Source organism: Moschus berezovskii, chromosome 24 (genome assembly GCF_049115385.1).
Source record: "Moschus berezovskii isolate FMDL1 chromosome 24, NW_MosBer_1.0, whole genome shotgun sequence".
NCBI classification, from domain to species: domain Eukaryota; kingdom Metazoa; phylum Chordata; class Mammalia; order Artiodactyla; family Moschidae; genus Moschus; species Moschus berezovskii.
In genome coordinates, this window is record NC_142483.1 from 16,275,680 (window position 1) to 16,288,438 (window position 12,759).

Consider the following 12,759-nt stretch of genomic DNA (forward strand, 5'->3'; position numbering starts at 1 on the left):
GGCCACGTGATCGTCCGTGCGCCTACATGGTATTCGTCAGTACCTGTCACCAAGATAACAGCTTCATCTTGAACAGAGGAGGCAAGAATATTTCACAGAACGCCCTGCAACAGATTCCCCACAAAAGAGCTAAACAGAGAGAAAAGATCCTGGGGAAAAGAATGAAAACAGAACGAGTCAGACAGTCAGCTGGAAGAGATAGTGCAAAAGACAGCGACCCTTTAGGGAGTTAGTGCAACTTTCGGTGAAGATTATGGAAAAGCTACTGTTTCAAAGCCTTTGGACATCAGAGGAAAACACACAATAGAGAGTTTGCCGAACAGAGAGCTTTAAACAATTCAAGTTCAAACAAACAAAATTCCAGGAATTAGGAGAGGAAATTGCAAGGTGCTTTGCAAACCGCTGTAGTAAAGAAAAGCATGTTTAACTATTAAGTGTCAGTGATAAAAATGGAGATGCGGTGTGGTGCATCAGTGTGGTGGAGTTTATTTTGGAGGGAGAAGGAGTGAGGACAAGAAATAATAATAGCAAGTCACTAATAATAAATGATGGTAAAACTGGCAGTCGGCCTGCTTTGATCACTTACTCGGGGCAGCACTGTGCTAAGCATTTTGTAAGCATCTTCTTTTATCCCCATAACACCCTGTATTAGCTCAGATCAGCTAGTGACCTCCTTTATAGATGGGGAACCTGAGGCTCAGACAGGCTCCACAACTTCTTTGAGGTCACAATGGCAAGACTGTGATTCAAACTCAGATTTGCTTAAAAGCCCAGTGTTTGAACTATTCACACACAGATATATATAATTACCAGATCTCAAAGACCATCAATGTCATTTCTGAAGATTATTGGTAAGTATAAAATTCAGAGCTGATGGCCAAGTTGGTCAGTACCCTGGCTCCTTGCTTTCCTTCCTAGAGATAAAAATGAATGAAATGCTATCCAGTCCATGTTAGCAATTATGGACGTTTTCTGGGAAAAGTAGGAGGAAACTGGTTTGAAAAATCTGGGGGATTTTTCTTTCTTTGTGGTCTATCATTATTACAAGCTAATTGTACACCAGGATTCTCAGAGTAAAACACTTTAGTGGCATCACTGCTTAAAGAATCTTCTAACAACCCAAGTATTCACCTGTAAAAAGGAATGCGGAAACCCTGTTAGGTAACAAGGTTGGGGTCACATGGCCAGCTGATGACTCAGCACTGTGAGGCTCACTTCTGACTCTACTACTCCTTTGCTCTGGGACCCTGGGTGACTGACTCTTTCTGAGCCTCAGTTTCCTCACCTGTAAAACAGGGATAAAAACAGTACATAAGGCTATGATAGGAACTGAACAGATGATGCACAGATAGTATGTGCCACCGTGCCAGACACAACGTTAGCTAGTGTTTCAGTACAACTAACCAAGTAGCCAGGCCATTTCATTTACAAAGACTCCTGCATTTCCTGCCATATTCCTCACAAGTTATGGACTGTTCAGGTGTGGAATGAGTAAATGACATCTGCCAAAGCACCCAGTTGAGAACCTCACCCTATTTGAGACCTTGTTCTTTTCCCAAACCGTAGTCCATGGTTGAGAGAAAGAAACACTTACTGATGCATGTTCTTTTCTGCTGGGTTTTGGTATCTGACAAACACTGATGACAGGGTGGCAGCTTTTCCAACAAATTCCATTAGAATCTCAGAAACCCATCCTAACAGTGACGTCATCTGTTTTTTATTTTGCAATGTCAGTGAGAATGGGTGAAAGCTATTGCTCTTATCACAAAACAGCAACTCAGGGAGCCTTCTGTCTAGTCAAGGCGATGGTTTTTCCAGTGGTCATGTATGGATGTGAGAGTTGGACTGTGAAGAAAGCTGATCGCCGAAGAATTGATGCTTTTGAACTGTGGTGCTGGAGAAGACTCTTGAGAGTCCCTTGGACTGCAAGGAGATCCAACCAGTCCATTCTAAAGGAGACCAATCCTGGGTGTTCATTGGAAGGACTGATGCTAAAGCTGAAACTCCAATACTTTGGCCACCTCATGCGACGAGTTGACTCACTGGAAAAGACTCTGATGCTGGGAGGGGTTGGGGGCGGGAGGAGACGGGGACGAGAGAGAATGAGATGGCTGGATGGCATCACCGACTCGATGGACATGAGTTTGAGTGAACTCCGGGAGTTGGTGATGGACAGGGAGGCCTGGCGTGCTGTGATTCATGGGGTTGCAAAGAGTCGGACACGACTGAGCGACTGAACTGAACTGAACCAAGTCTAACTGCTCCATTCAAGACTCTCTTTGCTCGTGTTGCTCCTTTAAGAGCTTTGAGAACAAGAAGTTCAGGCTCCAGGGCACTCTGGGGTTTTGACTCACTGAGCATCAGTTCGTCCCTCTCCTTGTAACAGTCCTTTTGGGAAACTGCTCCTGTCTCACTGCATGTGGTTTCTGTGGTACTGAGCCCACCTTCAGTCCCCTTGGGAGTATGTGTAACTCAGGACTGGCCAACCAGCAACTGACCCCTCCTTCTGGCCGTAGTGATCGACTCAGAAAGGGGAAATAAGAACCAGGCTTGGGATTTCTGCAGGAAGAAATAGGTAAGAGAGGACCTCTAAGGGACAAGTGGGGTAAGCTTGGAGCTGCTGGTGGCTCTCTTTCCACCAGGAGGGGAGACCGTATCCAAGAATGAAGGCAACAGAGAGAAATAAAAGCTGTGAGGTAAAGAGAGGCAGATTCCTGGGGAAAAATAAGCACCTGGATCCAGCCACTCCTGAGGCCAATAAGCCATGGACTTTTTCCATTATATAAGCAGAAATCTGCTTTTTGCTTAAACGAATTTGAGTTGTGTTCTGTCTCTAGGAGCTGGAAGAGTTTTGACTCAAAGACATAGAGAAGGGCCTCCACCAAACAAATGAGCGCTTGTCTTCTTACTCCCACGCATCATTCAGGATTTGTACTGTATATCTAAGTCTTACTTCACTCCACGAGACTGTAAATTTCTTGACACTAGGAGACAAGTATGGTAACCTACTGATAAAGTGACACTTTTTGTCAAAACCAACTTATGTTGGCCAAAGAATCACTCTTTAATAATGCCAAAGAAAGTTGAAAAAGGTTAAAGTTGTTCCATAGGTGAGCTTTTGGAAGCTGATGGCGTGAGGAGTTAGGGGGTCTCATGAATATCCAAAGCCACTGACACCTCCAATACCTTCATTTGTCTGAGTCACCTATCACCTTGTACTTGGCCCATCTTAGCAGATGGGAAAACCCCTACCAAAGCTGCAGGCTAGTCAGAGGTCTAACTGGACCACAAACAACTTCCCCCACTGATCACCTATGACACTAGTAAGCCTGCTTTATTTTGAAGGAGGATTCACCACCCCAAGTACTCTTCATACACAAACTCTGACTACATTTGGACAGGGAAATTTGTTTTAAATTATTTCTTAAAGTTTTTTATTTTTCTTAACCCATGTTTCACATTGTGTAGCAGAATAGATTTCAAATGGATCAAAGATTTAAATATAAATGTGAAAAGCATAAAAGTACTCGAAGAAGATGGGCAAAGTTCCTGATGTAAAGACTTTTTACTTTAACTATGACTCAAAGTTCAGAAGAAAATATATGGAGATCTTTTTATCATAAAATGGGCTTCCCCCGGGGGGCTCAGCTGGTAAAGAATCCGCCTGCAATATGGGAGACCAGGGTTCGATCCCTGGGTTGGGAAGAGCCACTGGAGAAGAAAAAGGCTACCCACTCCAGTATTCTGGCCTGGAGAATTCCATGGATTGTATAGTCAGTCCATGGAGTCACAAAGAGTCAGACACAACTGAGCGACTTTCACTTATCGTAAAATTAAAAAAAACAACACCCTTCTACATGGCAAACAAAACAACAGAAACATCATAAACAAAGTCACAAAACAAAGGACAAAGTGGGAAAATATATTCATAACTTATATCAGAAAACTCTAATCTGTGAAGACCTCCTAGAAAATAGAAAGCAAGAAGCTAAGGACCAACAACCATCTCTGTATGTTTGGTATGAAAACATTCACAAGGAGCAAAGCTGCTTATGATGCATGAGTGTTTTAAGAGCTAGTGGGGTGAGTTAGGGCTTGGACTTGGTGCTCCAGGTTCAAACCCCAGCTCTGCCACTTTCCTGTCTGTGACTTGGGCAAGCTATTCCAACTGTGGATTCAGGGATTAAACTCATGTAAATATGCTCACTGACTACCTGTCTCATAATAAGTGCTCAATAGTAAAGTAATGATACCAACCATAGAACAAACCAAAAATAAAATCCTGGACCAGAAGAAAAAAAAAAGTGCTCAATAAATATGAGCTGCTAATATTCAAGTAGAGATTTTAAAATTGAGAACATAATTTAACATCAAGATCTTGCAGATATTCAGAATGTAAGGTCCATGTGATGCACAGCTAACAAAACAAACATCAACATCATTAGTAACTTAATAAGGGCCTACTCTTTTCTATCTTACAAACACGGCTGTTCTTACAGCAATCTGCCTAACTTAAAAGCTAAGAAACAAGTTGTCCAACTAAGCCGGTGCAGAAAAAGATATTCAGAGCCCCCAGAGTTCTAAAAATTAAAGCCCTCAGTGATAAGAACAGACGCTGGTCCAGGAGTAAAAGCTTCTACTTCTGGAAGCTTGTTTCTGAGAGGGAGGGAGAAGGCCCTGGGTTTCTAGCACACCTTTCCCACGTATTGCTGCTTATTGCTCAGAAGTCAGGAAGTTTAAAGAGGCCCTTCTGTGGCTGTGGTGAAGGGGTGCACACACTGCTATTTCTCTGGGGCAGACTTCTGCATGGGTGCAGGTGCCATCTGCCTGGGGCCGGGAAGGACCCGTCTGAAGCTAGCAGGGAATGTGAGCTCTTGGGCAATCTGTGTGAGGTCTGGGTAAGTGTACACCTGGGGGTCCTTCCCACCTCCCAGAGACTGGTCCCCTGGTTCCAGAAGCCTGACCAAGGCGTGACGGGAACAACAATGCCCCTGCCTTTGGCTCAGGTTGTTCAAAGACCATAGCTGCCTACTCAGGGAGCCCTAGTTACCCCTGAGGCCCCACAGCTGAAATAGGGTCTGCCTAAGATGGAGAAATGAAAGCCTCCCTCTACGAGGAGATGTCTCTCAAATGACAGTTCTGCCAACCCCCACACAGACACAGCTTTTCAAAACAAGCACAGAGCCCCACATCTTTTTCTATGGAAATCCCACTGCATACTTTTTTTTTTTGCCTTTACATCTTTGGAATGCTGATTTAAACACTGGCAGCTAAAGCAGTCTAACAAACAGTGGGGCTATCTTGTCTCCCTGGAAGTGCTGATTTTCGGAGGTCAAGAAGAGAGCCCACCCACAACCCCTTGATGGATTACATAAAGAGGGACTTGTTTCTGACCTCTAATGAGGATTTCCACAGAATGCTGGGATTTCAGCAATAGTCACCTAACTTCTATCAAGTTTAGGGCCATCTACCAGTTTTCAAATAACAGCAGTGGGGTTTATGGTTTACTCTCTGGCAGGAATATTATAGTATTTTACAATGTCTGTAAGGAAGGTACTCTGATCCCCCCTGCATTTTACAAAGAGGGTAACTGAAATGCAGAGAGGATGTGTAATTTACCCAAGGTCACAACGCTTACAAATGGCAGGAAAAGTAAAAGTGAAAATGTTGGTTGCTCAGTGTCCGACTCCTTGCAATCCCATGGACTGTAGCCCACCAGGCTCCTCTATCCATGGAATTCTCCAGGCAAGAATGCTGCAGTGGGTTGCCATTTCCTTCTCCATGGGATCTACCCGACCCAAGGATTGAACCCAGGTCTCCTGCATTGCAGGTGGCTTCTTTACTTCCTGAGCCACCAGCTAGAGTTTAACTCAAGTAGTGTGGTTTGAGTCTATACTCTGAACCATAATGCTACGGTGTCCCTCAAGATGGTCATGGTGGTGGTGGTAGGGACGGTAACGATAATGATGAAGATACTATGTCCCTGGCCCCATGTCGAGCATTTCCCATACATCACCACATTAAATCTAACCTTCCAGCAAGGCCCATCAGTTTCACCACATCTGTCAACTTCTCCCCACCTCCTACCACTATCCCAGCCATCATCTCTCACCTGGACTACTGCAGCATCCACTCAGTGTTCTCCCAGTTGCAAATCCTGTCTCGACAATCTCCCTCCAGCATGAAAGTGAGAAATGGACCACAATGGCTCAGCGCCATGCTTTCGATGTGTGGTGCTGGAGAAAACTCTCGGGAGTCCCATGAAGATCAAACCAGTCAACCCTAGAGGATATCAACCCTGAATACTCAATGGAAGGGAAGTTGCTGAAGCTGAAGCTCCAATACTTCAGCCACCTGATGTGAAGAGCCGAGTCACTGAAAAAGACCCTGATGCTGGGAAAGACTGAAGGCAAAAGGAGAAGGGGGTGGCGGAGGATGAGATGGTTAGATAGCATCATTGACTCAATGGATATGAGTTTGACCAAACTCTGGGAGACAGTGAAGGACAGGGAAGCCTGGCATGCTGCAGTCCATGGGTCGCAGGGAGTTAGACACGGCTTAGCAACTGAACAACACAGAGAGCAGGATTGTTTAAACTGTTATCTCAAATCACAGCACTCACTGCGTGCCTCGATCCTCCAGTGGTTTTACCGCACTTAAATCCCAGTTCCTTGCCACAAATGATGAGGCCCTGAGGGATCTGACCCATGTCCACCTGTCAGTCTTCATCTTCCTACAGCTCTCCTCCTCATCCCTGGGCTCCAACACAGCCTCCTTTCCGTCCCGCTGCCATGCCAGGACATTTTTACTGGCTATGTCTTCTGCCGCCAAATCTCTGCAGGACTGGCTTCTTTTAGTCACTGAGGCATCAGCTCACAAGGCTGGTCCTTAGAGGGGCCTTTCCTGAACTCCCACCTATGGGCGATCCCCAACCCCCATCTCTCTCCCTCTCCACCTGACCTGGCATCTCAGAACCAACTGTACCTCTGCTGATTTACTGCTATTTACCATCTCCCATCTAAGCTACAACTCTGTGAAGGCACAGCTTCTTCTCCCTCACGTTTGCTCACCAGCACTTCAAAACAGTGCCCAGCACTGAATGGAGCCCAGTAGATGTTTATTCACGAAATAACTGAGTCGTCTCATTTACTCTTCTCAAGAATGCTGCTTTAGAGGTGAAGCACAGCTTTGTAACCTTTAATGATGTACCTCAGGCTGTAAGTCTAGAAGTGGTATTTAAGAGTCCACACTCTTCACCTCCATGAGTAACTGGCTCTGTGACCTTGACTTTTCACACCATTTCTCTGTATTCCAGTGTCATTCTCTTTTTAAAATAAGACGATCAGAAGATCTCCCATGTCTCTTACCTGCCTTCCACACGTATTTGGGCTCAAGAGCCCATGATCCTAACCACTGCACCAGAGCCTGGCAAACTCTCCTGTAAAGGGCAGATAATTATTTTAGGCGTTGTGGGCCACGCCGTCTCTGTTGCAGCTACTCAATTATGCTGCTGCAGTACAGACAGACAATGAGAATGTGGTTGTGTTCCAGTAAAACAGACAGACAGCAGGCCAGTAGAGCTGGCCCTAGCTTGAAGATATCTGCACTAAACCACAAGGGAAGAAGTCTGTAGTCTTCGTCCATCTTTCAGTGACTCAATGGACATGAATCTGAGCAAACTCCAGGAGTTAGTGGAGGACAGAGGAGCCTGGCAGACTGTGGTTCATGAGGTTCCAGAGAGTCAGACATGACCTAGCGACTGAACACTACCACCAATCAGATAAGAAGCTCTTATCCCCAGAACGCTGGTCTATATATTCAGAAGACATATCAGTGTTTTAAGAAAGGTCAGGTCTATTCATGCAACTATATTAACCAGTTATCATATTCATAGAAACAGAAATGGATACCCTTCTGCTTTTTCTGGACATAACCTGAGCAATCTTTAGGTGAGCCTGGCGGCAGGGGGTTCTCTAATAGGAGGAAAGGTTTGTGTCTAGGCTCAGGGAGCAGTCAGGAGGACAGATGTCTGCTGATGAGTCACTGGGGAATCAAGAAACTTGCTTTTCTTACTAAATCAGGAGTGTAATGATGCCTCTGGTTAAGAGGAACCAGTGGAGACTGTGTGGGAAGAGTGCAAAAACTAGAGGGCCCAGGATCCAAGGGGGTCTTAAGATGCGGGCAGAGGTCTGAGTTAGACAAGAAGGCAGCTCTTCTTGTGTTACACCCACTCCACTGGGCCTTTAGAATGGGGTTTCATTCTTTTTTAAAAGCAGTTTAAAATAATCAAAGCAAATGCTATGGGTAATATATAATGAATGTTGATATCCCCACCATCCAAAGCTATGGACTCAATTTTTTGTTAAATGTGCTTCCAGCACTTTTTTTTTTAATAGATAAAAGAAACAAAACATTACTAGAATACCTAATATCTCCTTTCCACACAACCACAGTTCCATATCCTAACTCAACCCACCCCCCAAGTGGCAACTGTTGTCATAGATTGGGTATATATCCTACCAGTCCACTTATCATTACAAAAAATGTTTTTATTGAATTAAAATTCACCATTTTACCCTTTTTAAAATATGCAATTCTGCTGTGATCAGTATATTTACAATGTCGTGCAACCACCACTACTGTCTTAATTCCAGAACATTTCTATCACCCAGAAGAAAACCTGTACCTCCCAAATCTGTACCACTTTATAGACAGACTTTTTGCCAATGCTGGACATTTCATATACAATGGAAACATACTATATGAGATCTTTTGTAGCTGGCTTCTTTCACTTAATGTTTCTAAGTTTCATCCATGTTGTAGCATGTATCAGTATTCATGCCTTGTTCTGGCTGAATAATAAGCGATTGTTTGGACATACCACGCTTTGATTATTCATACCTCTGCTGATGGACATTTGAGTTGTTACTCTTTTTTGCTACTGTGAACAGTGCTGCTAAGAACATTTGTATGAAAGTCTTTGAGTCAGTTCAGTTCAGTCGCTCAGTCGTGTCCGACTCTCCGCGACCCCATGAATCACAGCACGCCAGGCCTCCCTGTCCATCACCAACTCCCGCAGTTCACTCAAACTCATGTCCACAGAGTTGGTGATGCCATCCAGCCATCTCATTCTCTGTCGTCCCCTTCTCCTCCTGCCCCCAATCCTTCCCAGCATCAGAGTCTTTTCCAGTGAGTCAACTCGTCGCATGAGGTGGCCAAAGTATTGGAGTTTCAGCTTTAGCATCAGTCCTTCCAATGAACACCCAGGACTGATCTCCTTTAGAATGGACTGGTTGGATCTCCTTGCAGTCCAAGGGACTCTCGGGAGTCTTCTCCAGCACCACAGTTCAACAGCATCGATTCTTTGAGCTCCTGTTTTCAGTTCTTTCGGGTAAAGGAAGTCTAGTTAAAGGAGCAGAATGGGTAAGTCTATACTGTGTAAGGAGCTGTCAACTCTTTTCCACAGTGGTGTGCCATCTTACATTCCCACCAGCAGAGTGTGAGGGTTTCAGTTTCTCCACATCTTCACCAACGCTTGTTATTTCCAAATCTTTCTTTTTTAATGCATGGATGTGAAATAGTATATTATTGTGATTTTTATTTGCATCTCCCTAATTGGAAGGACTGATGCTAAAGCTGAAACTCTAATACTTTGGCCACCTCATGCGACGAGTTGACTCACTGGAAAAGACTCTGATGCTGGGAGGGATTGGGGGCGGGAGGAGATGGGGACGACAGAGAGTGAGATGGCTGGATGGCATCACCGACTCGATGGACATGAGTTTGAGTGAACTCCGGGAGTTGGTGATGGACAGGGAGGCCTGGCGTGCTGTGGTTCATGGGGTCGCAAAGAGTCGGACACGACTGAGCCACTGAACTGAACTGAACTGAATGACAACTAATATTGAGCATCTTTTCATGTTCTTATTGGCTATTTGGAGATCTTTGACCACTTTTTTAAAAATTCCAGGTACCCACAAATAATGTATATTATTGTTTTCTGGGTGTAAATCTCAATATTTTCCCCACTTAGCATTGTTTTTGAGCTCCCTCCATGTTATTTTATATAGATCTAGATCAAAGTTTAATTGCATTTGGCCTTCCCTACACCACATTTTACTTGTTCTCTTATTTATGGAGTTAGACTGTTCTTTTTTTTTTCCTTTTCTGTTATGTTACAAAAAGCATTGCCTTTCACTTCCCTGTACATGCCTCCTTTTGCACTCCTGGGACTAGTTTTATAAAGATTCAAATGTAGATTGTAGGATACGCACATTTACTATCTTACCAGATGCTTAGTTTCTTTTTAAATATACATTCGGAAAACCAAATGCAACTCTGGATCACATTTCGGGAGGCTCCTCAGCCTCCAGTCCACATCACACTCACATGTTCCTCGAGTAGGACAAATGCACACTTTTCCTGAAATTTTCCATATTCTTCAGCACATTGCAAGCATTCTGATCAGAGGGTAGTATAGTGAAACAGTTCTTCTGTATCATAACTGTCAAGAGTAGTGACTTCCAAAGTGTGTTTCCTGTAGCATCGGTCTCACCCAGGAACTTGTTAGGAAAGCAAATTCTTGAGACTCATGCCAGACCTGAGTCAGAAACCCTGCAAGTCCTCCAGGTGATGCTGACTGCAGTTAAAATGTGAGAACCGCTGGATTAGCCCTTTCCTAGTGTGCAAGTTTGAAGCAGAGGAAAAGGACCAGTCACCAAATCATGATGCTAAAGTTAACAGGCTAAGAAAGGAGTGAGCACTTCTGTATAACGGAGTCTAGAAGATCATGAGAGACAGCACAGGACACAGGGATGGAATGTGACTTTAAGACAGAGAGATGAGCATTCAGGTTCTGATCCTACAGGGCGGGAGTCCCTGGCAAAACCCTCAACCCCCCTGGGTCTTCCCATACAGGATGTGTGAGGGTTACAAGAAGGGTTACATGAAAGGTCACACGTTTTGTGATTCCATTTATAGGAAATATCCAGGAAAAGCAGACCCATAGGGACAGAAAACAGATGAGTAGTTGGGTTGCCAGGGGCTGGGAAGGGGGAGATGGGGGCAGATGGAGTCATTGCTTCAACGGGCCTGGGGTTTCTCTTTAGGCTGATGGAAATATTTTGAACACTAGAGGCAGTGGTTTCACAATATTGTGACTGTATTAAATGCCACAGAACTGTACACTTCAGTTAATTTTACATTATGTGATTTTTACCAGAATTGAATAGAAAAAGAGATGTTATATAGTGAATGCTTCACACAGCACTGGGTGTGTGAAGTGGAAAGTAGCTATCATTATTGAAAAAGTTGAAGTTTCCAATAATAAAAACTGGAAGCAGACTATACGTTCAATAGTGGATCAATTCAGGATTAGTAGTGGATTAATTCAGTAAAGCTATGTCCCAATTAAACAATTTCATACTACATAGATATTAAGAATAATAAGGTCCAGATGTATGTAAGAACAAGTGCAATGGTCTTGTGTACCAGACACAAAACAGTATCTGTCTATCATGTTGCTCTATTTGCAAATATACATAATTATACATTTAGAAAAGCTTTCTGTCAACATATGAAGAGTAGGTCTTTCCCAGTAGTAAAATTATGATATAATAATCTTTTTTATGTTTACCTTTATCTTATAATTTTCTGCAACATCCTTGTAATGCCAGTACAATAAAGATATTAAAATTTGAAAAATGTGAAAAATAGACATGTTGAGATACTTTTCATTTAAAGGCTGACTGCCAAGAATTCTTACCTAAAAGTATTAAGACTATTAATTCACTAAATTATTTGTTTTTGTGTTCACAATTTTAACATTAGTTTTCGTAAAAAAGATGTTCACCCATACTTTGTGCATTAAAATGAAATAAAAGACATGGAAATGTTACATAAAAGCATCAGGTCAGAGTAAGATTTAATTAATTGCTACTTGTCCTTCCAAGGGTCTCAGCCACATGGAAGGACCATATTGTTCCCTTGAAAGAACTATTAAGCTGTAGCAGAAAGGCTTAAATGCACAGACCTTCTCCCTTCCTTTCATACACAAAGAAAATGACCTGCAAAGTTCAGCAACTCCCAGGCCAGATGACTAAAATGGGGCCTGATAAAGTGCCCTGTGGCTGAGTCACACACAAGTCCCTCCTGACCTCTGGGAAAAAGAGGATAGAGGAACCATACACCTCCATGAGGACTTCTGTGCAAAGATTTCTGAGTGTCAAGAAATGAATGAAGTCTGTGTTTCCCCAGCTTCCCCAAAGGAAAGAACATCACATCTCTTAGAAAAACTGCTGGTATTAAGCAGGACTGTTTCTGCAGCAGAAATCACCTTTGTGACAGTTTAGCAAGCAAAGGTGTGTGTTTACATCTGATTGATGCAAGCTGATGTATCACTTTTCCTTGTCCTCTCCCTGCATCTTCTGTGCTTAAGAGATAATACCTGATAACTGCACAAGGCCAACTTAGCAATTTTAGGAAGAAATAGGTTAAAAAACAGATGTTTGCTTTTGGTCAGTAATTGATGAAAAATTTCTAAAGGAAAAAAGGGGAAGCAAGCATTCATCAGAATGCTTTTTTATTTTTTAAGTATTCTTTCATATTTTGTGCACAGAAATATTCTACAAACTTCTATCTCCCACTATTTTTAGGGGGGAATTGGAATAGTTGACATTTTAAATTAAAAGTTGAGAAGCATTATAAATCCCATTATAAGATTATTCTAATTAGTTGTGCTGTACATTTATTTATTGATTC

At 43.1% G+C, this 12,759-nt stretch overlaps 1 protein-coding gene across 3 annotated transcripts in view; it reads right to left on the reverse strand.

Moving 5' to 3' along the window:
- Positions 1-12,759, reverse strand: part of ARHGEF3 (Rho guanine nucleotide exchange factor 3) — a 319,599-nt gene that overhangs the window by 89,663 nt on the left and 217,177 nt on the right. The gene's annotated exons all lie outside the window — the stretch shown is intronic.